This window comes from Sciurus carolinensis, chromosome 6 (genome assembly GCF_902686445.1).
Source record: "Sciurus carolinensis chromosome 6, mSciCar1.2, whole genome shotgun sequence".
Taxonomy (NCBI): Eukaryota; Metazoa; Chordata; class Mammalia; order Rodentia; family Sciuridae; genus Sciurus; species Sciurus carolinensis.
The window spans coordinates 40,150,714-40,176,746 of record NC_062218.1 but is presented as its reverse complement, the minus strand read 5'-3'; the positions used below and the strand labels follow the sequence as shown (position 1 = coordinate 40,176,746).

The following is a 26,033-nucleotide window of genomic DNA, read 5'->3' as shown; positions in this document are numbered from 1 at the left end:
GTCTTTCAATAACGGTTTTGAAATTTCTTTCTTCCAAGTCATACATTTTCTAGCACAGATAGGTCTTTTTATTTCTGTAATCTCTTAAATCTCATTTATAAACATTTGTTTGGTTTGCTCAGATTTTCATATCAAAAAGCATTTCTCTGCCAGGTGTGATGGCACATGGCTGTAATCCCAGATACCTGGGAGACTGAGGCAGGAGGGTGATGAGTTCAAGGTCAGTCTGTGCCATTCAATAAAAACCTGTCTCAAGAGAAAAGTGCAAAAGGATTGGGTGTGTGGCTCAAGGGGAAAGCCCCCTGGGTTCAATGCCCCAGTAGGGGAGAGAAGCATGTATTCCTTCTATTTAATTCAAGAATTAAAACTTCTAATAGATACGCCTCATCAATCAATCTTTCATCACTACTCTATACAACAAATGTACTACCTCCTATTCTCACAAGGATCGAATTATTTCAAAAATAATTTTTAAATTGCATTGATGCAACTTCAAAACTCCTTTTCTCAGTAACATCATTGTTTCTATGAACTTAACTAATTAGCATATAGGAATTTAGCATATGCATTAGTTCAATTTTTTATGTCAATCAACCAGTAGCCTATCTCTTGAGGTTATGGGCTATTTATACTTGTAGCATAGTCACCTATTTTAGTGCATGACACAGAGCACATACTCAATACTAGCTATTTGAGTGAATCAATAGAGCAGTCACCAGCCACAGAAAAGTCAAAATTCCGTTTGAGTTCAGCAAAATCATCTGCCAGTTAAGGAAAAAAAAAAAAAAAAAGAATTCAATTCTTTTGATACAGCTTTTATGCAAGGTATATCATTCAAAAGTGAACCCATTTCAATCCAAAATCATGTGATCTGTGCACAAAGAGGAAAATATAATCTATAGTCAGATGAAAAGATGATCCAACCCAAGTGATGGAATTATCCCACAATGATGTTAAAACAGTTATGCAAACTTAAGGATGTAAAGGAAAATTCAATCAGAAAAGGAGAAAAACAAACATAAAACAAAGCATCAATGTGAGGCACAAGCAAAAGAGTAAACAATTTGTTTCAGAAGGCCTAGGAAAGAACAAGAGAAGAGACAATAATGTAGGAAAGAAGAGCTTAAAATGTCCCAGTTTGGATGAAAGACAGGTGTGTGGTTCAACGAGACTCAGAAAACCCATGCACAACAGGAGAGTGTAAAGACAATTACACCCAGGCACACAAGTCAAATTCCTGAAAACTAAATATGAGAAAAAAAAATTTAAAGTCAGAGGAAAGAAATGATACATTACATGCAAAGAAACAATGATAAGCATCAGTGCTGACTTTGGAGAGGTGAACAGCTGTCAACCTAGAATTCAATATCAAGGAAAGACCACCTGTCCATCAAAAATGAAGGCAAAATAAACTTTTAGACAAGAGAAAAATCTGTCCACAGCAGAACTTGCTATATCCATAATAAAGTTTTCCTTTTCTCTTAAAAGTTTTTAAAATACAGATGTTTACTTAAAGTAAAAATTTTAATACTTTATCGCAAAATTTCAAGCATAGGTAAATGTTCTATGTATGACAATTATGGCATGATGGCTATATCTCATAGAGGAGTGACATGCCACACACAGTTGCAAGTCCTTGCATGTTATAAGAACTGGCATAATAAAGACCCTAAACAATAACTCAAAGAGAAGTTAAGGATATATAACAGTCCTAGAGCAAACACATTCCGGTACGTACATAGCTACTAAAAAAAAGCAACTGATAAACTAAACTGGAATTTAAAAACTCATTTTGGAACATATAACCCAAATGATGGCAATAAAAGAAGAGAGGAACGAAAAACAGAAGGAACAAATAAAAAGCAAGTAGTAAATGAAAACTGAATCTGACCATACCGATAAAGGCTTGAAACTTTAAGGAACTAGACATACAATGTAAAAGGACAAGACAGCCAGATGGATTAATAAAAAAAAAAAAAAAAAAAAAAGCTGTCTCTAAGGGATCCATGTAAAACAGAAAACCACAGAAAGACAGAAAGTAAAGGATAAAAAAGAGCCTACAAAGAGTATGCATGAGAGGCTGAAGACACAAAGGGACTATAAACTGATTAGGTTAGTTTATAGGCACTGGGTTCAATCCCCAGCAAAACACACACACACATACACACACACAGAATTTTGTTTTTAAAAAGATCAGTTCATCAGAAGAAGGTGTAATAATCAGAAATATCAGAAATATTTATTCACCTAATAATAACAAAGATACAGATTATAGGAAACAAAACTTTACAGAATTACAGGGAGAAATAAACACTTCCACAATCACAGTTTGAAAAATCGACAGAACCAAACCAAAATACAAAGAAAGAAAACAATAAATCATTAAAAAGACACAGAAGATGTGAAACATTTTTCACAGGACATTTTAACTTCAGAATACCAAGAAAAACCATATACCTAGCTACAACAATTCTCAATAAATTTGAAAGGGTAGAAGCACAATTCACCATTGCTCCTCTTCTGGGTATCCTGATTCATCTTTATCTCATGAAGCTGAATCTAAAGTCCTCAAAAAGTTCCTGCCTTTTAGTATGTGCGATTGGATTTAGGGCTTTGAGACTATGGCCATGAGGCAGGGCAACATCCCAGGCAAGTCCAAGCCCCCATGATTCCACCATCAAATTCTTGGCATTCTGCTTAGTTCTTGAAAAAGTTTAGGCAGAGACCAGAAAGACCAAAAACTTAGTAGGGAAGAAGGATGATTAGTAATGAGACCAAGTAGTGATATACAGCTCTTTCCCAAAGCATGTTTTTTCAATGGTTAATTCAAGTGATTTTTGGTAACCTGGAATAAGTCAAACATTCTGTTAACATCAAGTAATACTGAAGTAGAAAAAAGTCAGATGATTTTGGACAATTAATCCAGACAGAAGCACAGAATATGAAATAATGAATATGAGAGACAAAGGAACTTTTTTTTAGTTATCGATGGACCTTTATTTTCTTTATTTATGAGTGGTACTGAGAATTGAACTCAGTGCCTCACACATGGTAGGCAAGGTCTCTTACCACTGAGCTACAACCCCAACCCCAACAGTTTTTAAAAGCACAGCAGGTTTTCTTTTTTAATTTTTAATTTGTTAACTTTTTTTCATTCTTAATTTGTTAACAGAGATTCACAAGAAGTTAACAAAAGTTGTACAAAGAAGTTCCCTTTATCTTTCATCCAGTTTCCCATACTACGTACACATTATATACCTACAGTAGAACACTGAAGCCAGGAAACCAATATTGTGTAAAGTTTGTGTGTTGTTTTATATCATTTTATCACACGTGCCTCACATATCCAACACCACAAATCAAAATACAGAACTATTCACAGATGTCCATCAGGCTGGCTACCCTTTTAGAGGAACACTTCTCTCCCTTTCATCCTAACATTCCTAACATCAGGCAACCACTAATCAGCTTTCCATCTCTACAGTTTTGTCATTTCAAGAATATTATACCAAAAAAAAAAAGAGTATAAAACACATGATTGTAAGGCAGAATTGGTATTTTGAAAAAAATATTCTAGTAGACAGTACTTAGGATAAAGAGAAGAAAATCAGATTAAGAAGGTATCGCAGCAGCAAAAAATAAAAGCAAAAGCAAATGTCATTGGGAAAATATGTAATGGTACTGAGAAGGCAGGAACAAATGGCAGATGCTGGACCCCAGCCAAGATCATAGCTTTCTTTGGGAATCATGGCCCTGAGTCAAATGCCAATAATAAGCAGATAAAATGTCCGTGCCAGTGGTGCCTCAAATAAGTTAGGGGAAATATACGCTCTGACCTCATATGGAATTTATTTTCCCATGGTTCACGTGTTTACACAGTGGAACTGTCCTACGTAGAAACGAAATTATTGATCAGAGCACCCCTTCTGATCTGGCAGTATTATGTGGCAGAAGTCCGGCAGTTTGCCAAAGATTATACTCAGTACTAAGCTGAATTAATTCCCGACAGCCTTCCATCTCAACCAACAGCAGTTGGCTTCGTTTTTCATTCAAATTATGCCTGAAAACAAACTGAAGCCTGAATTCATTCCTTTATCTACCTCCGATTATGCAGTTTGCTGTAGCCTGAGTCACACAAAAAGGAGTCAAATTCTAGCTTTGAGATTTAGTAGCAGAGTGTTATAGGAAAGGTTTCTTCAACACACTCAGCTCCAAATGCTTTTCAGTGAAATGGGTGAATCCATCCCTGTGACTTCCGCACCTGCTGTGATGATTTAGTGGTTTAACAGGTGTAAAGCCCCCAGGACAATGCCAGACACAGAGCAGCAGGTGCTCAGTAATTTTAGTCAGTCCCAGCACAAGTAAATTGAAATTTACATTAGTGAAATTTTACATGAATGAATGTCTCTGGGGAACTCAATTTGCTTTAAAAAAAAATTGTTATATATGTGTGTGTATATTTATATTACATATAACATATATGTATGTTACATTTATCAGAGACCAAAAGTAACATTGAGGATTTTATTGTATGCTAGTATTGTACTCATGATACTGAGAGACATGATCATGTTCATAACCATACCTAACTGTTCAAATACAAGGAGAAAAAAAAGCACTGCAAAATGATTCATCAGTTCCTTGGGCTACAGCGTTTTCTCTGTAGAATACCAGAAGGAAAATCACCACGACTGGAAAATCCTAATCAGTTTCACTTTGTGGCTTACCGGGTTCGAAGGGAAGCAATCCAATACACGCAGACATGCATGATGACACATGAGGATCAAACAGGCAGGACCAAAAAAAGTGCAAAGGGCAAAGCTTAAGTAGTTTTCAAAGTTAGTGTGTGCTGCACCTAATACTAAAAAGCAGGCGAAAGAAATCGTCAAGTGGATGCAAACAAAACTGAGCCTGAGAAGAAAGAAAACCCTGGATCAAGCTCTGTAACTCCTATTCCTGGGAAAGAGGACCTTTGAAATTCTGAAATATGCTATAATATGATTACATTAAGGTGCTCTGACAGAGAAACTCAGGTGAGTCGATAGGTGTTTCATACATACTTACTTGCACAGCACAAATAAGATGTTCTTAAAAATCACATGTTTAAAACTAGACTCTACCAATTATTTCTAGCACCTCAATAATTTTCAAACAAAATGGTTATTTCACCTCTTCTTCCTCTGAAAGCATCTGACATCTCTAGAGAATGAGTTGACCCAGAGGCGGGCTTGGGGGAGCCCTCGGGTGTTCAATATTTACCTGATCTTGCATTTTGCTTAAACAGTACATCTGTTTACTCCTGTAATTGAATTCATTCATAAGGTCATTCCTGTATTTTAACTCACCACTCGCTCCTTTACCATCCTTCTCCTTATGAAATGTCTACAAACAGCTAATAGTTTAGTCCTCATGCCATCCTCAAGTCCTCATAGCTAATTCTTCAACAGCAGGAAGTTGATGGAATATGGTAGTTTTAACATAAAAGATATGCTAACTTGGATTGAAGATGAAGACCTTTCCAGGGGCTACATCAGTGCCTGCATTTTACTAGTGGGATCCACAATGACGTTCTGCCATCCAAACAAAAAACTCCTGGACTCTGAGCTTGTGATTTTTCAACTACACCCAAAGTGTTGCAGAAGGAAGCAAACCCAACATTCTGCTACAAAAATACCTTTGACCTTACCTCCTCTGAAAATTAAAACTTTACCATAAACTACATCTTCACATCTCTTTCTCTCCCAGTTGGATCAGACTTTTAGAATTTACATGAGAAAAAAGCAAGTAGCAGAAGCTAACAAAAAATGACAGCCAATGACCAGCAATCCTCCAGTGTGGCTAAGATGCTTGTTAGCACAGATCTCAATGTTCTCTGTTCACATGCAAGTCAGCAGCTGAAATCTGACAACAGATGAACCCCACACCTCAGCCCCTGACACCCTGCAGCTTACTAGAACATCATCCATGCCAGCACTTAGAAGTCTGTCTGCCTGCTCTTCAGTGCCACAGGGTGAAAGAGAAACTGTCCTAGCCCTGCCCCCTAGACTACCCCCTAGTAATCTCAAACTGCAAGGTGAAATTGAGGAAAGCTAGAAGCTCAGTTTGCTATTTTAATGCCATTCAATGACCAAAACATTCACCTTCATGTTCATGATCACGTTCATTTTCCAAAAACACTTTCTAATTATCCAAATCAACCAACTATAGCGCCCTCATTGTCACCACTAATAGCTACAATCTTTACGTCGCTTACCTAAAATTAGGGATTTCTAGGGCACTCTTGCTCTTTACTAAAAATCTTATCACTACCTCCTATGGACAAGCTACAGTTAAACTGAATACAGTTTCATGGCACTTTCCCCCCTTACCTTTACCTCTCCAAATTCAGGCTACACCTTGGACCTTGGCTTAAGGTATAACTGCTCCCTTTAATCTCAAAGCCCTGCATCCCCTTTCTAACCAATGCTTTTCATTCTCCAGCCCTTATCCCTACTGTCTGACAACCTAGGACCATGCTTTCACTCTTAATGTCTTTATAGGTCTCTCAGGGCTGCAGTTCCTTCTTTATGTGACTGCAGATACCTCGCAACTCTCTCCACAGCACATACAACTCCACTGTGCAGCCCCTATCTTGCAGACCACCTGCCCAATCCTACAAACTCCAAAGGTTACATAAGTCACACTTGTCATTCTCTATCCCTAGACCTGGGCTCTGAATGCTGCTGAAAAGGACAATGGCACAAAGAGGTCTGGTGACATATGGACACACGGTGCTCAATACTGGCTACTAGCAACTTTGCCTAGGAGACTCAGAACCCATTCCTCATAGACTCCTTTTAAGCTTTTCCTTCCCAGTTATTTTCAAATCTTCATATCTTCCAAAATCTAATAACAACCTGCCCTTTCACTACCATTAAATGTTTTATTCCCACATTAAGAGAAAATAAATTACCTTATGGTTACTCCCTCAAGGCATTCCTTCTACTCTTTCTACCCGCAACGACCACATACAAACTCATAGTATTTCTGTAGCCAGGAGGAAGGAAATGTCTGTCCTTCAATCTAATCTTCTATCCATCTTCTATCCTTCTATCCATCTACTAGCTGTATAGATAACATAAGCCCACACTCCATCTGGGATTTTGTTCTGTGAATTTAATCAAGCAATTTCATCATTTGAAATATATCAAAATACAGATTCTGATATATTATGTGGCTCAGTGGTATAATGCTCCTGGGTTCAATCCCCAGAGTACAGCATAAATAAATGAATGAATACACACAATTATAATACTAGGTAACTGAGAAAAAGTAATGAGATGGAAGAACATTTTTTAAAAGACACAAGTGTTTCTGATACATTAAGGTAAATGATTTGGTCAGGTGAAACCATTTCGATTAAAAAAATACATATCTACTACAAGTATATGCCTACATGGTCTGAAAAATGACAAATTTTAACAGCTGTTCTGTCTCTATTAGGGAATGAAAGGAAATGTGACTCTTCATGTACATTTGTATTGTTTCAATCTGTAAAATTGTGCACTGTATGATAAGAAAAAAATGCCAGTAATATTTAAATGATCCATTTACATTATAGCCTTAATTACCAACCAATATCTCATTCGAATGTCTTATTTTTACAAAGAGTAATCTAACCCATTCTCCCAACCTAGTCTTTTGTACACATACACTACAATCTATCTTGAACTCATCCCTCCACCAAAATTCTGCTGCCATGAGTCCCCACTGGTCTCTTATTTTTACTCCTCTTCTCACATAAGCTCTCTGAATGCATCCAATAAAAATTACATTGGGAAAAGCTCCATATCTGAGTCCTTGACACACCACCCTTTCTCTCCCTGGACCCCCTATTGCTTCTAAAGACTCTCTTTCAGTCTCTTTCTTGACTTTTCACATTTTCAATTTTCATGATGAACTAGCATATTTCAGTGCTTTGCAGGCCATGCTTACCCGTTTTCCTACCATGAATAATCTCTGTTATACGCACAAGAGTTTCCTACTAACATAAGCAGAAGACTGAAAAATTCTGTTACTCCTAACCAAAGACACACCTTTTTTTACACATTGCCAACAGGGTACTTCACAAGCAAACTAAATTGAACACATACCAAATACATCTCATAGCCTCCTTTACATTAATTTTTAACTGAGCAAATTAATGCCAAAAAAAAAAAAAATGAGACAAACAATGGTAGTGCTTGCCGTTGGGAATTATAGATCTTTATCAGAACACAATAAGAGGCAGGGAGAATCTGATTCAGACGATCTTGAGGGATACCTAAAAGGGGACATATCGAAAAAGCATTCCAGGAGACTTTGATGAAGACAAACTCTGAATCTGGTTTCCAAAAAACATAGATGAATTCTACAGAATAAAATTGTAAATCCTTCACATGTCTGCTAAAGCTATTGAGGATCTGACCCATAACTACCTCTCCATCCCAAATGCCAGAAATACCCAGACCTTAACTGCCAGCCATTCCGAGTTCCATCATGCTTGGAACATGTCACTTTTTTACGCAAAAGAAACAAGCCAGACTGTCTGGATTTAAATTCAGATCTGATATTACTATTATTACTATGTGACCTTGTGCCAGATAATTAACTATCCTCTGCCTCAGTTTCCTCTTTTGGGGTTCCTATCTCTCACGAGTAATAATATCACGAGTAATAATACACAAATACATGTAAAGCATTTAAGAATAAAACTGACACACAAAAGTCAATAAATAATAGCTGCTATATTAACCATATTATTATTACTAGTCCTACACAGAGTTACTTCCCAGTAAACTCCCTCTCAGGAAGAGGTTCAACTTCAACTACCAAGGCAGCCAAGAGGGTTCCTTTCATGATGTCCCCACTTCACTTGTTGTCCTTCGGCTGAAGAGACACACCAGACATTTTTATCCTCAGAATCCTAAGGTCCAGAAACAGTTAACTTATAACTCAATATGACATTTTTTGAAAAAATGAGCTAATCATACTTTTTTTTCTCAAAATTACTTGAGTGCTGTATCTCTGTAATATGCTGATTTTAAGTCCTTTGGGTATAGGCCAAGGAGTGGGATAGCTGGGTCAAATGGTGGTTCCATTCCAAGTTTTCTAAGGAGTCTCCACACTGCTTTCCAGAGTGGCTGCACTAATTCACAGTCCCACCAGCAATGTATGAGAGTACCTTTCTCCCCACATCCTCGCCAACACCTGTTGTTGCTTGTATTCTTGATAATCAGAGATACAGCCACATCAATGTTCATAGCTGCTCAGTTCACAATAGCCAGATTGTGGAACCAACCTAGATGTCCTGCAATTGATGAATGGATAAAGAAAATGTGGTATATATATACAATGGAATATTACTCAGCCATAAAGAATGATAAAATTATGGCATTTGCAGGCAAATGGATGAAACTGGAGAATATCATGCTAAGTGAGATAAACCAATCTCAAAAAACCAAAGGACGAATGATCTCGCTGATCAGTGGATGATGACACATAATGGGGGGTGGGAGGGGTTAGTGTTAGGGTTAGAGTTAGGGTTAGAGAGGGGGGCAAGAATGGAGGAAGGAAGGACTGTATAGAGGGAAAAGAGGGGTGGGAGGGGTGGGGGGGAAGGGAAAAAATAACAGAATGAATCAAACAACATTACCCTATTACATAATTTATGATTACACAAATGGCATGCCTTTATGCCATGTACAGAGAAACAACATGTATCCCATTTGTTTACAATAATAAAAAAAAAAAAATGTGGTAAAAAAAAATTACTTGAGCGCAACTACCATGACACTCCTTGAGAGGATACTTCCTTCTGTAACAGTCTTTAAAAACTTGGTAACTACAAGCAAAAGCTTGTGCCCAACAACAGTTCACTGGGTGTTCATTCCTCCAGGGACAGTGAGTTTCAGGCTCTCCCGTCACATTCTCTTCACAAGCCTTTTGTGACTAATGGCCAAGTTATATGTGTTCTCGATTTTTTAATTTCACTACATAAAGAGGGTGATGGGTGCATTGTTACCATCCTAATATGTGAGCTAGAATTCACAGCCCTGACACCAGAGTGCAAGATTTCTGCTAGGTTCCAAAGAAAACGGAAATGCCAACTGTTTTCTAATGAAAGACTAGAAACATTAGCATTTCAAAGTGACTAATAATTTTCTTGTCAGAAGTGCATTACAGTTGAAAGTATTTATTTACCCCACTCACATCTTGAAATTGTAGGGGAAGGAGCATTAGTTCTCAACGAAAAAGCAGACTGGTATGTAAAGTATTTGATTAGGAATCTGTTGCAACATCACATATTCCACAGCATGGAATAAACATACTTTAATTCAAACCTTGAATGAAACTGTGCAGAGATATCTAACCTGCCCTCTCTCACAGCCATTCAACACAAACACAAGGGAAGCAGAAGAGCAACACCTCTTTCTCGTCAATGAAACAATCTGTTGCCCTTTACCAAAGATTCTTGCCCAACAAATGTTTAGTTTCTCAATAATATATGTTCCTATTTCCAAAACGTACTGATAACTTTAAGTTATTTTAAAGTTATTCTAACAAGTGAAATAACAAAATCTAAAGTAATTTTTTCCTGTTTTTGTTTTTTTTAGGCAAGAGGCCAAGTCAGCAAATCCTGTGCTTAATTATTACACCACAGTTCAAATGCTTAGACTTCTAAATAAGTCATCTTCTCAACAAGAACGTGGGGGCTGGAGACAGCTTAGTTGGTAGAAAGCATGCCTAGCAAGCACAGGCCCTGGGTTCGATCCCCAGCACCACACACAAAAAAAAAGATTGAATGTGAGAGAACTAAGTCTGATGAGTAACACTGATGCATGCTTTGTGTTATTTTAAGTGAACAAAATTTTTTCTTTTATTCTGCCTTAGTCTCAATCAAGAGTCAATAGCATAAAATTCTATTTCTCTCATTCTTTAATCACAATGAAAAATTAGAGACACTATTTCATTAGAACACAAATGGTAGATAGAACATGTCAAATCACCAAACACCAACACCTTCAGTAAATTAATTATGTAAATATTATTTCCATAGTTCTTCCCCCAAAATTGGACTTTGCATTCTTTGCAGTTAGAACTAATTTAATATTCTTTTGATGACTATTCACCAACGTTAACAGGCCTTTAGCTTCTATGTTTTATATCTGAGTTCAAGTTACAAATGATTCCAAAAAAAGTTTAAATCTGCTACAAGTGAATCACACTGCATATGAAGACTGAAAAATATCCTATTCAGGACTGAATAATTCTATAGCTGAAGTAAGGCTTTATTGAGGCAAGAAAACATGTGCTAAGAAAACACTATAAATATTCAGAGCAATAACTACAATAGATAGTACAATGCCATCTCAGTGACTTTCTCAAATATTTGTGGTATATAGATTGAATTCTTGTGAAGACCCTGGAGGACCATGCCTGTCTGACATCATTGTCTAATACTGCTCTGCATTTACCCTCTGCTCCAACAAAAAAAGACTCCACTGGGTCCTGGAGCATGCCCTGCTCACTCTGCCTGGGATTCCTTCTCTGTATTGTTTCACCCACTCAATCTACCTTTACCCTTCGGGTTCCAACTCGAGTGTTAACTCCTAGAAAAAGCCTTCCCATGCACAGTCCTAGACCTGATCAGAGCTTACTACAGAGCAGTTACACAATTTGTAATTACATACCCATCTGCAAAACTTATTCACATTTGCTTCCCCTACTAAATCTATGAAAGCAGAAAGCACCTGTTTTCTTCCCAGGATAATTTTGGCAACTTCCTCACAAAATTATTTTAGAAATATGAACTAGTTTAAAACCTGAAGAACACAAGAGAAAAAAATAAGAACTCTAAACAGGGCAAGACTGGATTGAGTTCTGCATTTTTTATAGCTATGTGAAACTGAAAAAACTGAATTTGCTTATCACCCTGCTGCTAATTCGTTGAGTTAATATCTACTTCTTAGTACTGTCAAGAGGATCATGTGGAAGATGGTACGTAGAAAAAAGCAGCATTTGTAGTGAGAAGAGGTTATCACTGAAAATGATTTCTCAAATGCTCCCTCCCAAAATTACTGAAAGAACAGAAGCCAAACAAATCACAACCTCTCATCCATAAGGTCCCCTCGGTATCTGTTCTCTCTGCCCTACCTGCTTCACAGAGAAGTCCTCAGGTCAGCAGAGGATGCCCTCTCCCATGTGGGAGAGGAGAGGTGATTGTAAGTCAATCAGAAAAATGGATGCCCTTTCTGTGGTGGCAGGCTACCCAAACTGTTCCACACTTCGGCTTCAGTCATTGGTTCAGAGTGGTCCATTCAGAAGAAAGCTGGGACTTTGAGTAATGGTTGTGCAAAGAGTCACTAGCTACTACTTCTCCTCCTCCAAGTGAACAAGGAAGCACAGGGCGCTAGTTTTCACTTGTGCCCTTCTAACACCCTTGAGAAAGATGGTCTAAGGACGTCCCTGACACGGAAAAGGGTGAAGCTTATTAAAACATCTCAGAGACAGGGCCCTGATCAAAGTACACCTAAATCTCACTATGAATGTTTTACATGAGCAAATAACTTTCCTTTTACTGTTTAAGTTAGCATGAAATATATTTGCCTCATATAACTGAAATCATCCTAATGTTATGGACATTTAATATGCATAATTTAAATTAAAAACTAAGTGTAAACACATAGCTTTGATCTAGTTTTATAATCCTTGCCTAATTAACAGAATGTATTCATGATTTATTTAGAGTTAACTGGTATTTAGAAGTTAAAAATTTTTAAAGAAAAAATTTCAAGTATAAAAGTTGCACATGAAAAAACACAAGTGCCCAACTTTTATTATTTCTCTGCTTGCCAAAGATAAGGTCATTTTCTTTGCAAGTTAGTATTTCTACCTAGTGATTATAGGCTATTTATTTTATTCTTTGACAGGCCCCGATTTATTATTTTGTTTAAATATTATATGTATGTAAAGGGGGATTTGGAAACCTTAACTCCATTCACTGTTTCTCTTGTTTGTTGTTCTTTGGACTCCAGCCTCTGGGAAGTAGGGCCACTTAGCAATGGAGTGGTACTAGTGTCAGACTCCACAACTGTACTTCCAAGAACTGATTCAAATCAATTAGCCTTTCCCTACTCAATAAGTCTTTGAAAAATGTTTTGTTCTCACAAGATTAATGTGAAAGCATACTATTGAAAACATGGGTACTATGCTTAAATTTGACATATTTTGACCACAAAGTTAAATGATTAATATTTATTTAGCAAATGCAATTCAATCTTCTGTCAGGGAATACCTAACTACATGCTTCAATTATAAACATCCAAGATAGCCATGTATTTGGTTTGACCTAAGGAAAGGTGTCAAAACAGCTATAATTATAACACCACTTTTGAATATATGTTGAAATTGAACACTAATGTGCAGATTTTTCATGGGGAGGCAGAAAGTGGACCACTGATCCCAGATCCAATGAAATAAGAATTACATGGGATTGAATGAACTGGCGAGGTTACTCGTTTAGAAATTATTGACATTTTCTTAATATTCTATTTTCTAATGGATATACAAAGAAGCCCTTTATCTTTCTTCTTTTTGAGCTATATTTATGAATTTTGTGGACACAGCTTTTATAAACTAAAATGAAACATGAAATATCATCTGATTCTCCCTGATTAACAGAATTCAGAACTCCTAGTGATGTTCTCATTGCAATCTAGCTGTTTTCATAGATTCAGTAAGATTGTCTTTCTCTTTACAAGAACAGTATTGGACAAATTGATTTATTCAAGGCTATCTCTAGAGTATCACATTTGAAGACCAATTTCAGTTAATCAGAAATGATGAGCAATTATGAAGAGACAGGAATGACTTTAGGTGTGAAATTAAACTCCTCCCAGGAAGGCTGACCTAATAACTACACGGTATGTTCCCAGAATAAACCAGGGGTGAAGAATGTAGCAAGAGAAGCAACTTACAAATTTTGGAGGAGCATCAGTAAGACAAAAAAGGACCCAACTGTATGGTGCTTCCAAAGGTAAAAACTAATAGACAGTGATTCCTAGTTTTGTTTTTCTAGCAGCAGAGAAGCAAATGACAGAAGTTTTTAAAAGTTCAATCAAAGATTTCCTAAGAAAAGTCAGGGAGAGAACTTAATCTTACAGGGCCATTCTTAACAGCTACTCAGTAGCTCAGAGTTCGAAATTTGAAAACTCCAGGAGGCCTGCAGGGCTCCTTTTCACTCTCACTGAAGTTTGTTTAATGAAGAATTGCTTTTGACAATGCACCAATGCAAATGTGGGAAGAGAGAAGTGAAAAAGAATTACTTTTAAAACATATTTATGATCACAAAATAGGGACTCAAAGGAAAAGGTAAAAAATCTGAAAAAGAACTAAGAAAATTTGGGGTATTTTTCCACTGCAATGCTGGGCATAAGCTGGAAAAAACTGGTTTTAATACAAATGATCCCTGTTCATGTCATTACAAATGAATCTGCCTGCTAAAGAATATATATATCTAGGTAACTGAATGTTGACTTCCAACTCTCCTTTGAACAAGTATTAGTACTGAAACACAAGCAAAACCCTAAAATTCATAAATGAATGTCTCATTTCAGACTAATTTAGGTGCTAAACTGATTAAGTCAACCTTATAAATACAGTAGAGACAAATATTTCTGGGTTTTGAAGTTATATATTAACTAAAATGTTTACAAATCAGGATTGGTCAAATAGCAGAAACCATTACTAAGATGCTAAGGTCAAGGGGCTGGGACTGTAGCTCAGTAGCAGAGTGCTTGCCTAGCATGTGTGAGGTATTGGTATCCTTAGTACTGCATAAAACAAATAGAGGCATTCTACCTATCTATTAAAAAAAAAAAAAAAAAAGATGCTAAGATCAATAAGAAGTCACAACACTAATCTCATGAGGTCATAACCCCACTTCTGTTTATACAAATGCATACATACACACAGAAAAGCCTTTCCAGGATATGTATCACCACATCACAAATCACTCTCCATATGGACTTACTGGTACAGGGCTTAGGAGTGGTGGTGGCAGGGAGAAAGGTTCTTGGTTCATTGCTATTGCTGGTGGTATTCGTTTTCCTTTTCTTTCTGATTTTTCTGGAATAAACTTTACTAATGGTGATCAAGTATACTCAAAGAGAAAAACTATTCAAACACTATACTCTGATTCAAATGATAGTTCATTCACTAACAAAATGTGGAAAACCCGTCTTGTGGACTCATTCACTCATCCTTCAGATATTAATTTACATTGCCACTTTCTTAAGCCCTCCCTCTCAGCTTCTACCCCACACTGACTAACTTTACCCAGAGAAAGGTAAATCCCATTACCAAACACTTCCTTAGGGCCCTATTATAAAGCTTTATGAAACATTTTTCACAGTTGTAACTTGAAAGACTTGAAGATTAATGTTGTTTTCCCCACTAAATCTAATATCTATATATCTTATTTGCTGCTATAGCTCCAGATACTCAATATACACATTTTATCTTAAATTTAAGGTGTTCTAAATGCATGATATATTTAGGAGCTATTCATATATATATACTTTTGACTAGCTTCCTTGCCATGTATATTGATATATTGAATGACTATTAAATAATGGTAGATTAAAATTATTTTATGTCTTATCCAAGATAAAACCAATTAAAGTCTAAATTTAATTAAGTCTGTTTATTCTAATTTTAAAAGAGATGAATACACTTGTCTTTCACAGGAATGAATTTTAAACATATAATGTGAAAGAACATAATTTGGTCTTTACTGTTTCTGTATGAAATAAATCACTGTAGTAGAATTTTATTGTACTATATAATATAAAATGAAAACAAAGGAGTCACTGTGTCTATTTATCCATTACACATGGGGAATTCAATCCGTCAATTCAACATTCCCAAAAATCATGAAAATATTACACCTGATATTTGCAACATTGATTATAAAATCTGAACAAACAGCTAAGGGCACTTCAAAGTCTTGAAAAGACAATATTTGTAGACCATGCAAATAAGTTTAAAATAAATTACATAATACATTCTGTTCAGGTAGTATTTCCACACAAGAGAAGCATCCATCAATTTAGCTTATAAAAAAATGTCTTTCCAGCTACCACATACCCTTTTGTCAAGGATGGATTTCTATTACAGCAATATGTTATAATGAGACTAAAAATACTGAGGTTCCAGAATACAGGTTTATCTAGTACTTGATTCTGCATATTAACCTTGTTTCTTAAGTCTAAATTTTAGGTTGGGCAAAAGTACCGCACTGCCTCGGCTTTCTATTCTAGGCAATGCATGGTTAGGTTATAAATGTATGTGTTAGTATCCTTGATTTTAAGCATTAAGAATTCACTGAAGAAAACGGGAAAACTCCAACACCCAAGGAAAGTCACTTCTCTATTTCTAAAAATAAAACACACCTCTATCTCCAGATAATTCAATGAAGAAATTTCTTAGGGCACAGAATGAAAAGAAAAGCAAAGCGCAAGACAGCACCCCTCCACTCTTACCCAGGATGGATCACATTTATTTGACCAGTCAATCTGAGACAGAAAAACATATACCAGCCATCCTGGGGACACTGGCAACTTGGGTGAAAATTGCAAAGTTCTAACAAATACAGAAAGAAACTCAATTTTACATAACAACAGCTATATTACTGACAAATTGCTTTGTTTGAAATGATTCAGTGATTTTCAGCAAACCATTCACCTACATAATTATTGCCCTCTGTTATCACAAAGGGCAACGTGTGATTGTCATGATTTAATCCTCCAGTGACGGCCCCAAATGAGGAACTGTCAATCCACATCAATATCATTCCTTACGCAAGACATTCCTTCTCTTCCTCTTTTCTTAAAAGGGTCAGTGAGCCACAAAAGGAGGCAAAGAGGTAACATTTCCCTCCTGTGACTGTCCAGCCCCAGATCCCTGATAAAATGTTTTGGATTTCCTGAGTACCAAGGAAGAAGCAGAGGATTCAATTGGGATCTGAAATAAACCTCCCATCAAAAAGGAAAAAGCAGCTCAGTGTTAAAAGTCAATACCAGTCTTTTCAACATATTTATATTTAATATGATTAAATCATAGGCTATAGGATTTTTTGAATGCTTCCAGTTGTGCCCCAGCCCCCGTGCTGGGGACTGAACCAAGGGCACTCCTAAGTCATGAAAATATTATTTATAACTACCTATGTCACTTAAATTTATCTTCTCCTTTAGTAAAAGTTGTCAAGTTACTGTTTAGAATGTAGGGAAAATAAGGAAATTCTACATAAACAAGGCCTTGTAAGCAAGGAAACTTTTTGTTGTTTTGAAGGAAAAGTGTACAGTATTTGAGAACATTCCAGAATTTGGTTAAGTAGATAGATCTAAGGAAAAGGTGAACAACTGTAAGAACCAGTTCTGCAGGCAACTGTAGGGAATCTGACTTGTTAGGAAAATAAGTAATCACACCGAACATTAAAATGAAGGCTCACATGACAAGAGAAGATAGATTACAATGATAAGAAATTAGGTTCTACCATAGATATTAACAAAGTGCTCTTTTAGATACAACAAATTAATTGTGAGTATAATGTACAAAGCTGCTCCCCCCCCTTTCCGTTGAGCCATTTCCCCGCCTCCCAACTACTGTGAGTCTGTGAACATCCTAGCTAGCTATTGGTTCATCAGTCAGCTTGCAAGTATCCTTCTCTGTTATTGGTCCCCTGTTAGCCCAGCGGAATTCAACTGCTTCACGGTAGCTACCCCGCCATCTTTTCTCTTGCTTCTCTCTCTCCTATTCACTTTTTCTATCCTCCTCACTTTTCCACTCTCTCTAGCGCGCGCCCTTTCTCTTTCCTTTCTCTTTTCCTCGCATTTACTCTCTTACCCTGCAGGGAGACACTCTGTTTGCTTAATAAACTCCCTTATGTGATTTCCCATGTCCGGCGTGGTTTTTGTGGGATTCCTTACAGTGAGGATGTGAATCCATAATTGATGAGCCATTTTCTAAATTATTCGGTAACCTTGAGTATATTTTAGAGACCTAGATGGAAATACTGCTATCTATAGCTTAACATCTTTTAAAAACTGACTTATTATAAAATACGAATATTAAGTTAAAGTCAATCAAGGAATCATTTTATGAGTTCTTTTAAAAAACCACTTTATAGCTTCTTCTCTGGGAAAACACCAAATGGCGGATGACGCCGGTGCAGCCAGAGGGCCCGGAGGGCCCAGGGGCCCCGGAATGGGTGGCCACGGCGGCTTCTGCGGAGGCTTCGGCAGCAGTCTGCGAGGCCGCGGCTGAGGCCGGGGTCGGGGTCAGGGCTGAGGCCGCGGCGCTCGTGGAGGCAAGGCCGAAGACAAGTAGTGGATCCCGGTCACCAAGCTGGGCCGCCTGGTCAAGGACATGAAGATCAAGTCCTTGGAGGAGATCTACCTCTTTTCCTTGCCTATCAAGGAGTCTGAGATCATCGACTTTTTCCTGGGGGCGTCACTCAAGGATGAGGTTTTGAAGATCATGCCTGTACAGAAGCAGACTCGTGCTGGCCAGCGGACCAGGTTTAAGGCATTTGTAGCTATCGGGGACTACAATGGTCATGTTGGACTGGGAGTAAAGTGCTCCAAGGAGGTAGCCACTGCTATCCGAGGGGGCCATCATCCTGGCCAAGCTCTCCAGTGCGGCGAGGCTACTGGGGGACCAAGATTGGCAAGCCTCACACTGTTCCTTGCAAGGTGACTGGACGTTGTGGTTCTGTGCTGGTGCGGCTCATCCCTGCTCCCAGAGGTATTGGCATTGTCTCAGCCCCTGTGCCCAAGAAGCTGCTGATGATGGCTGGTATTGATGACTGCTATACTTCTGCCAGGGGTTGCACTGCCACCTTGGGCAATTTCGCTAAGGCCACCTTTGATGCCATCTCCAAGACATACAGCTATTTGACTCCCGATCTCTGGAAAGAAACTGTGTTCACCAAGTCTCCCTATCAGGAATTCACTGACCATCTTGTGAAAACCCACACCAGAGTCTCTGTACAGAGGACCCAGGCTCCAGCTGTAGCTACAACATAAGAGTTTTTATACAAGAAAAAATAAATAAATAAAGTGAATGAAACCTGAAAAAAAAAAAAACACTTTATAGCTGAGCATGGGGACAAATGCCTGTAATTCCAGAGACTTGAGAGGCTGAGGCAAGAGGATGGCTAGTTCAAAGCCAGTCTCGGCAACTTAGCGAGATCCTAAGCTATTTAGCAAGACTCTGTCTCTAAATTTAAAATAATTAAACATTAAAAGAACTGGGGATGTGGCCCAGCAGTTAAGCACCCCTGGGTTCAATCCACGGTACAAAAACCAAACACACGCACACGCGCCAAGTACTGGAGTTACTCCACATTTCTCTCTCTCTCTCTTTTTTTTTTAAAGCCCCCGTCTGTCACGAAGTCAGACAAGCAGCATCTATGTCAGAAGTATGTTTTTCACTATTTTAAATCAGTCGTCTATGACCACAGATCAGAAACAAGACAGCATTATTTTGTGAAAACTATTCACAGTTTCATTTCCTGTACTTAAAAAAAAAAGAAGATACAATCTGCTGAGTCAAAGTTATTGTATATCATTAAAATACTTTTACTATTTTGTTTTCAAAACCAAATAACTCAGTAAAATACAGAATGTTTCCAAAGCAGTGCTTTAATTAGTTTTTTATGCAAATCAGCCTGCATATCTACTATTTCTATTCAGAATTTCTTTTAACCATTTTTTTCATAAATCATTATAGAAGTGTTTGTATGTATAAGTTAAACATAAAATTGGTTTTAAAAATTACAAGTAATATGCAAAGTTCTATGGATAAACACTATCATATATTTTGTGTTAAAGGTTCTCCCTCATATGGAGGTAGTTTAATTCTCCAGATTCTAATTTCAACCTTTCTTAGGAGCATTTTTTATTGTACAATATTTTATTTCCACTGATAGCAATAATGAATAAGAAACCAATGTTCTTAAGATAGAATTAATGATGATAAAATTACCATTTTGCAGATCTCTGATATGACTACCATAAATCTTTGATCCAAAACCAAGGGGTCACATGTCTTTCAAAATTCAGAAAGATTTTTCATATTTTAGAAAGATAACAGAATGCCTACTGTACACAAAAACCTCAGAGAACCCTTGTCATTTAAAAAAATTATTATATCTGCAAGGATATGTATAAATGTTCCCATTATATGACTTAAAACAAAAGATGAATAATTTCATGTTAGATCTTTTTGTCACTAGATATGTTTGGTTCAAATTTACAAAGTGATTGTTTCAATTTTTAGAGATGTGGGATTCAGAAATACTGGATAATTATACCCAATCTAAAACATTTCAAAATGTATTATCTAAAAGATGACTCACAAGGCCAAGTTCTGTAATGGAGCAAATTATAATTCATTATAGTAGGAAATCAATAAATACAAACCTAAGACTTGAATCCTGTACCTTATGCTTTCCCAGTGACTGTACCCAGAGGAACAATGAACACCTCTCCTCATACTAAGACTGGGATGAATGTGCATCTTTACAATGGAAATAACAAAATGCTGTGTTCTGATTGTTTATTCAGGTTACCAGAAACACATCTTCTTTAGCATATAAATAAATGAAGGAACTCTACCAGAATTTCTAGATGTACAGGAGCCAGGTCTGTACCAGTAAGTAAACACTCCTGCGAATTTCATATTTTGCATTTTCACTGAAGTTCAACCGACCAACATCCTCATTCTTTTGGAATAAAAAGCAAAAATGAAAACAACTGAAAAAAAGAAATTCAAAATGGAATAAGTTTTGTTTTAATTTCACTCTCTGAAGGCCAACCAAAGCATAAAAAGTTTTGGAAATGGGGAAAAAAAAAAAAGATATTTTATGATCTTAATTTCAGTGGGTAAGCTGGAACAAAAGAAAGAAATCATTCTGGAACCTCCCCTTTACTTACAGATGGAGAAGCATAAATTTGCCAGGCACAGCAGTGCACAGCAGCTCAGGAGGCTGAAGCAGGAGGACAGCAAGTTCAAGAACAGCCTTAGCAACTAAGCCAAGCCCTAAGCAACTGGACAAGACCCTGTCTCAAAATAAAAAAAATAAAAAGGGCTGGGGGATGTGTCTTAGTGGTTAAGTCCCCTGGGTTCAATATCTAGTACCCCAAAAAAAAAAAAAAAGCATAAATTCAAAGACACTCATTTAGCTCCACATGGAACCACTGCAGAGTCAGGATTCCTGACATTTCCTCGCTGGTGCTTGGCCTTTGGTGATTTTTCACACTGAGCTTTGCTATGGCAAGGAACTTCTAACTGCTTTGGGAAAGACCTTATCTTTCTTACTCAAGTATTTCTGAATACAGTCTACCCATAAAAGCACTGCCACAGATGAGTCCAGCCCAGTTGGGTAACCCTCCTCACAGTTTACTTCCCTACAGAGTCTTCTAAACAGTCTGCCTAAGTTTAGGTAGCAATCGTTTTTATCTGTTATGCGTCACCTTTGATCATCATTGTTTAAAAAAAAAAAAAAAAACCCTCATATTGTGAAATTTTTAAAGGAAATCACTTAATATATATAACAGAAATATCTGTGATTTTTTTGCACTAAATAAATATCTCAAAGGAAGTACCAGTTAATAATCAGCATATAAACTCAATTTGTTCACACCAGCTTTTTACAAGAAATGAAAATTGGTTTGACATTTATAAAATTACATAGATAAACAAATTTAAAACCTGATAAAACTCAGCTAAAAGAAAATCTAGTTAAAATACTCTTTACCATCTAAGCTAAGAATTCTTAAATTTCCTACTTTTTTTATATACTAAAATTTTAGAAAAGAAAAAACACCAGTTGCTTGCCCTAATTTACTAATATTATGAAAGCAAAACCACTTTTTAATACCTTAGTCAATATATTTCTGCATGTGCTCATTTTAAGCATTTAAAATCTGGTTGATCTCAAATGCACAGAGCTTCTTTCTTGCATTCTGCATTAAACAAATTCTGTTCAGACAACGCACATTTAATAAAAGATAGATAGGAAATGTGGTTTCAAGGTCTATCTTAATGGTTGTACTATATACTTTTTTTCCTTTTAAAACCAATGAGTATTTTTATGTTTAAAGTCTGCAAGGTGACAAGAAGAATACTTAAGTTGTCATCAGTGTCAAGAAGAAGTCGAAATTTATCGGTAAGAAAGTGAAGGAAAAACATTTGAGACAGCTAATCTGCAAGAGATGGATGAAAGATGCCTGCAGGAGATATTCATACCCAGCTGAAGAAAATAATTCAGAAAGAGTAAGCTTTTTGGACTGCAAGGAGAAATAAAATTTACTCTTATATGACTCATAGAATTACAGTTATAAAATGCACCATGTTATCTATTCCTCTTATTTTGCAGGCTTTTCCCAGAATGTTCTATCAGTTTACCCGAAGTCACACAGCAGTTGGTGTGGAACTTAGGTTTCTTTGTTTGATTAAAAAATATTTGGAGATACATGACAACAGTTCATGGTTAAGTCACAATTTAAACCAGTCCTAAAAATGCATTTAACTGTCAAATGTGAAGAAAAAGTTTTTTCTCTGGATATTGTTTTCTTACCAAAGTAACTTTTGTAAAAGGAAACACTAATTTTATTTGGCTTTAATTCTGCAAAGTGATTGGTTATTGAAGCAGACTTCCTATAACAAAAGATGACCTTGTTTAAAGTCATTTTAATCTCGGTCCATGGTTGTTAAAGCAGTATACTTTGAGAGGTAGTTCTGTTCATGAGACTCAGAAAAGGAAAGGCAACTTTCTGGGAATAACTGAAAGTCTCACTTGGGTGCCAAAAAAGTCTGTAATCCTCAGAAAGTGAGAAAACTATAGGAATTTAATTTTGAAAATAGGATTCCTATGAAAACAAGGGTCTGGCATACAAATAGACTGATAAACTGCAAAGGTGAAGCTGACATAACCATCAATTAAATTGCACTTGGAATATCATAAAGGAAAAAAAGGGTCAATTTTAAAACATCCTAAGGAAATATACAGTAATACTGAAAATTTTATCAAAACTCAAAACGTTAAAATAAATAGAATCATTTTTAGCAGATTCACAAAAAAATATAAAAATTATTTGAAGTCATTCTATACTGACTCTGATATCTAATAATTCTGAAACAAAGCTTCTTACTGAATGTTGCCATTTAATAGAGAAAACAGGATAATGGCTTAGAAATATTCATTAGAATTGAAAGGAAAACACAGCCTAATTTACTTCCACTTGGAAAAATGACACAAAACTAATGGCTGCTGGCAATGTCTGCCAGGATGCAGCCAAGACCCTCCTCCTCAAATATGCACCTCCCTGCCCCTCCCCAGCAGTCACGCAAGGGACTCTGGGGAAGCTCTTCAAAATGGTTATCCTGTCATGACTGAACTACTATACAAAGAAGGTGATCTTTCACAAGCACACTTGAGAAGGTTTATAAATATGATAAACACGAAGCCCTCGGAAGAAATGACACATGTAGGATGAAAGCAAGAAGAAACTCAACTCAGAGCTATCGAGCTATCAACAGCCACTAATGAGCAGGACTCATCTATTCACTCAATAAATCACAGAGAAAATCACTACTGAAGACCTACTCTGTGCCCCCACAACTGGTGAATAAAAGAGTCAGTCAGGGCCCTAAACTCTGTCAGTTTCTAGTGGGGAAGGAAAACACAAAATATCAGCCAGTTTTAAAAAATTACAATTGTTATTAATGCCCTTAAGGAAAACTACACCATAAATCAGAGCATAAAATAACAGCAAAAGATTTACCAAGGGTTATGGTGAAACTGTCCTTCAAAAAGTGATAATCAGGCAAAGATGTATAGAAGAAGAAAAGAAAAGAATTCAAGAATCTAATTTCCCCACATTTGTTCTTCAAAATTTTTCATTTGTTAGCCTAAATTCCAAATTAGAACTTAAACCTCTGTGTGGGCACAGACTGCATTTTATTCCTCTGTGCATCTGTAGCCCCTAAAAAGTGGGATGCACACACCACAAATGGCCTTAACACATGTAGTTGAACTGAAAACAAGCCTACAAATAAAGTGATTACCTGAACTATTTTAGTTTTGAAAAACAGTTCACATCCACCTTGACCAAAAGTCAGGTTGAAGCATTTGACACAATACCTAAACAACAAAATAACATGAAAAGAGGGACCAAGCTGGAGTGGGTCAACATTCATTTTTCCAAGGTCAAAGGATGCTGGGGATGGGTGGGAAGCCAGCGTGTGGGACTGTGGTGCACTCCAACAGCTGAAGGGAGCATCTGGCACCAAGAGCCAGATCTGACTCAGGACCATCTAAATGTGCGTGAAGCTGTTTGTACAAGGAGGTGTCTCAAATGTTCATCTAGAAAAAGGGGTAGGAGGAGTCACAAAAATACTATAGCTCTACTGAGAGGTGCAGGCCAAAGGTAACATGATGACCCAAAGGTGTTATTTGAGCTATACACTGTCACTCCGGAAACACTACTACACAAAGGGGTTGTAATTTCTCTCACAAACCTCAGAAACTCTGAGAAATCTCAGATGGTTTTGATTTAGGACTGCAAATGCCATTCTTACTGTATAGCACAGGATTACCAAATCTTCAAATGAGACAGTAGTTTCTAATGACATATTTGGGGATTTCCACAAAAAGAAATACTATAGGAAACAGAGGGATGTGTTATGCTAAGATGCGACTTCCCTCCATGCTTTTTCACCCTCCTCTCCAAAAAAAGGACTCTTAACCTTTTGGGCAAGCAGAGGGGCTAGTTTCTGCCCGTTGGGAAGGGACTACAGTAAATGAGATCCACAAGCCCCTCTGGACTTGCATGTGATCTGCCTGCACGTTTTCTGCCCTTCTCAGACAAAAGTAAGGAGCCAACAAGTCTACATGAAACCAATGTGCAAAACAGCTCCTATGTGGGTTTTCTTGCAGGATGGTGAGGGAACTCTCAGTCATTGTTGCACCCATGCCAACTTTATTAAATACGGTTCTGTTCCCAGGGGATTTTTTTAACCAAGACATCACTGGCAATATATAATATACTTTACAGTGGTTAGTGATGCTAATCAAGGTGGTTAAACAAGAAAAATCAGCTTCCCCTCTCAGGATCTTATATCAAAACTGAAGTACTCATATCAATAAAAATATATTTATAAAACTGGAAAAGAACTAAAACTTGAAAAGCAGACTAAATCAAAAAAGTAGTCAGATCACATCCATTTAATAGATTTTTACTAAACCCTATTTATGAAAAAAGCAATTATACCGCTTACTAAAACAACATAAATTCACTATTACTATACAAATGAGGGAAAAGATTCCCAAGTCTAGAAAAACTCCCAAAGTCACTCACTAAGCTACAAAGGAAATAAAAGAGAAGCTTCAAACCCAGGTCTATCTAACACACAGCTAAGAATTTTTTTTTTTTTTTTTTTTTTTTTTTTAAGAAAAGCTAGGAGGAGGGCAACTTGGAGCAACATAGCATAGCTGTGGAATAATCACATGTAAGGCAATCAAATTGTCAGCTTTTGAAAATGAGGCATCAAAATACCATAGGAGTAGGTGGCATAGCATAAACAGCTCTGCTCTCAGGGATGCTTCTTCAGTCTTGACTTACAGGGAATCTTGCATATAGGTGCACAGAATTAGAAGAAGTAGCTTTGTATACTATTTAAAACCTTACTGCTTACAAACTGATAATGCCAACATTAGCAGTGCCATTTTAAAATACAAAAACTAACAGTCAAGAGCACCCTGACTACATTTCCAAAGACTAATTTAAGATCTGGCAAATCTACTGCTATTGCAATTTAACTAAACTGAAGACACTTGTCCTCGCATGGTGTGGTGTACTACGACAACCATGGTAAACTCCTGCCACATCCAATAATTAATAAATTAATAGAGTACCTTTTAACTTGCATGATTTAGCCCACTAATT

At 36.9% G+C, this 26,033-nt stretch overlaps 1 protein-coding gene and 1 pseudogene across 4 annotated transcripts in view; one reads left to right on the top strand and one right to left on the bottom strand.

Annotated features, from left to right (window-relative positions):
* Window positions 1–26,033, bottom strand: part of Parp8 (poly(ADP-ribose) polymerase family member 8) — a 178,175-nt gene that overhangs the window by 77,787 nt on the left and 74,355 nt on the right. The gene's annotated exons all lie outside the window — the stretch shown is intronic.
* On the top strand, window positions 18,232–19,120 carry LOC124986622 (40S ribosomal protein S2-like; annotated as a pseudogene).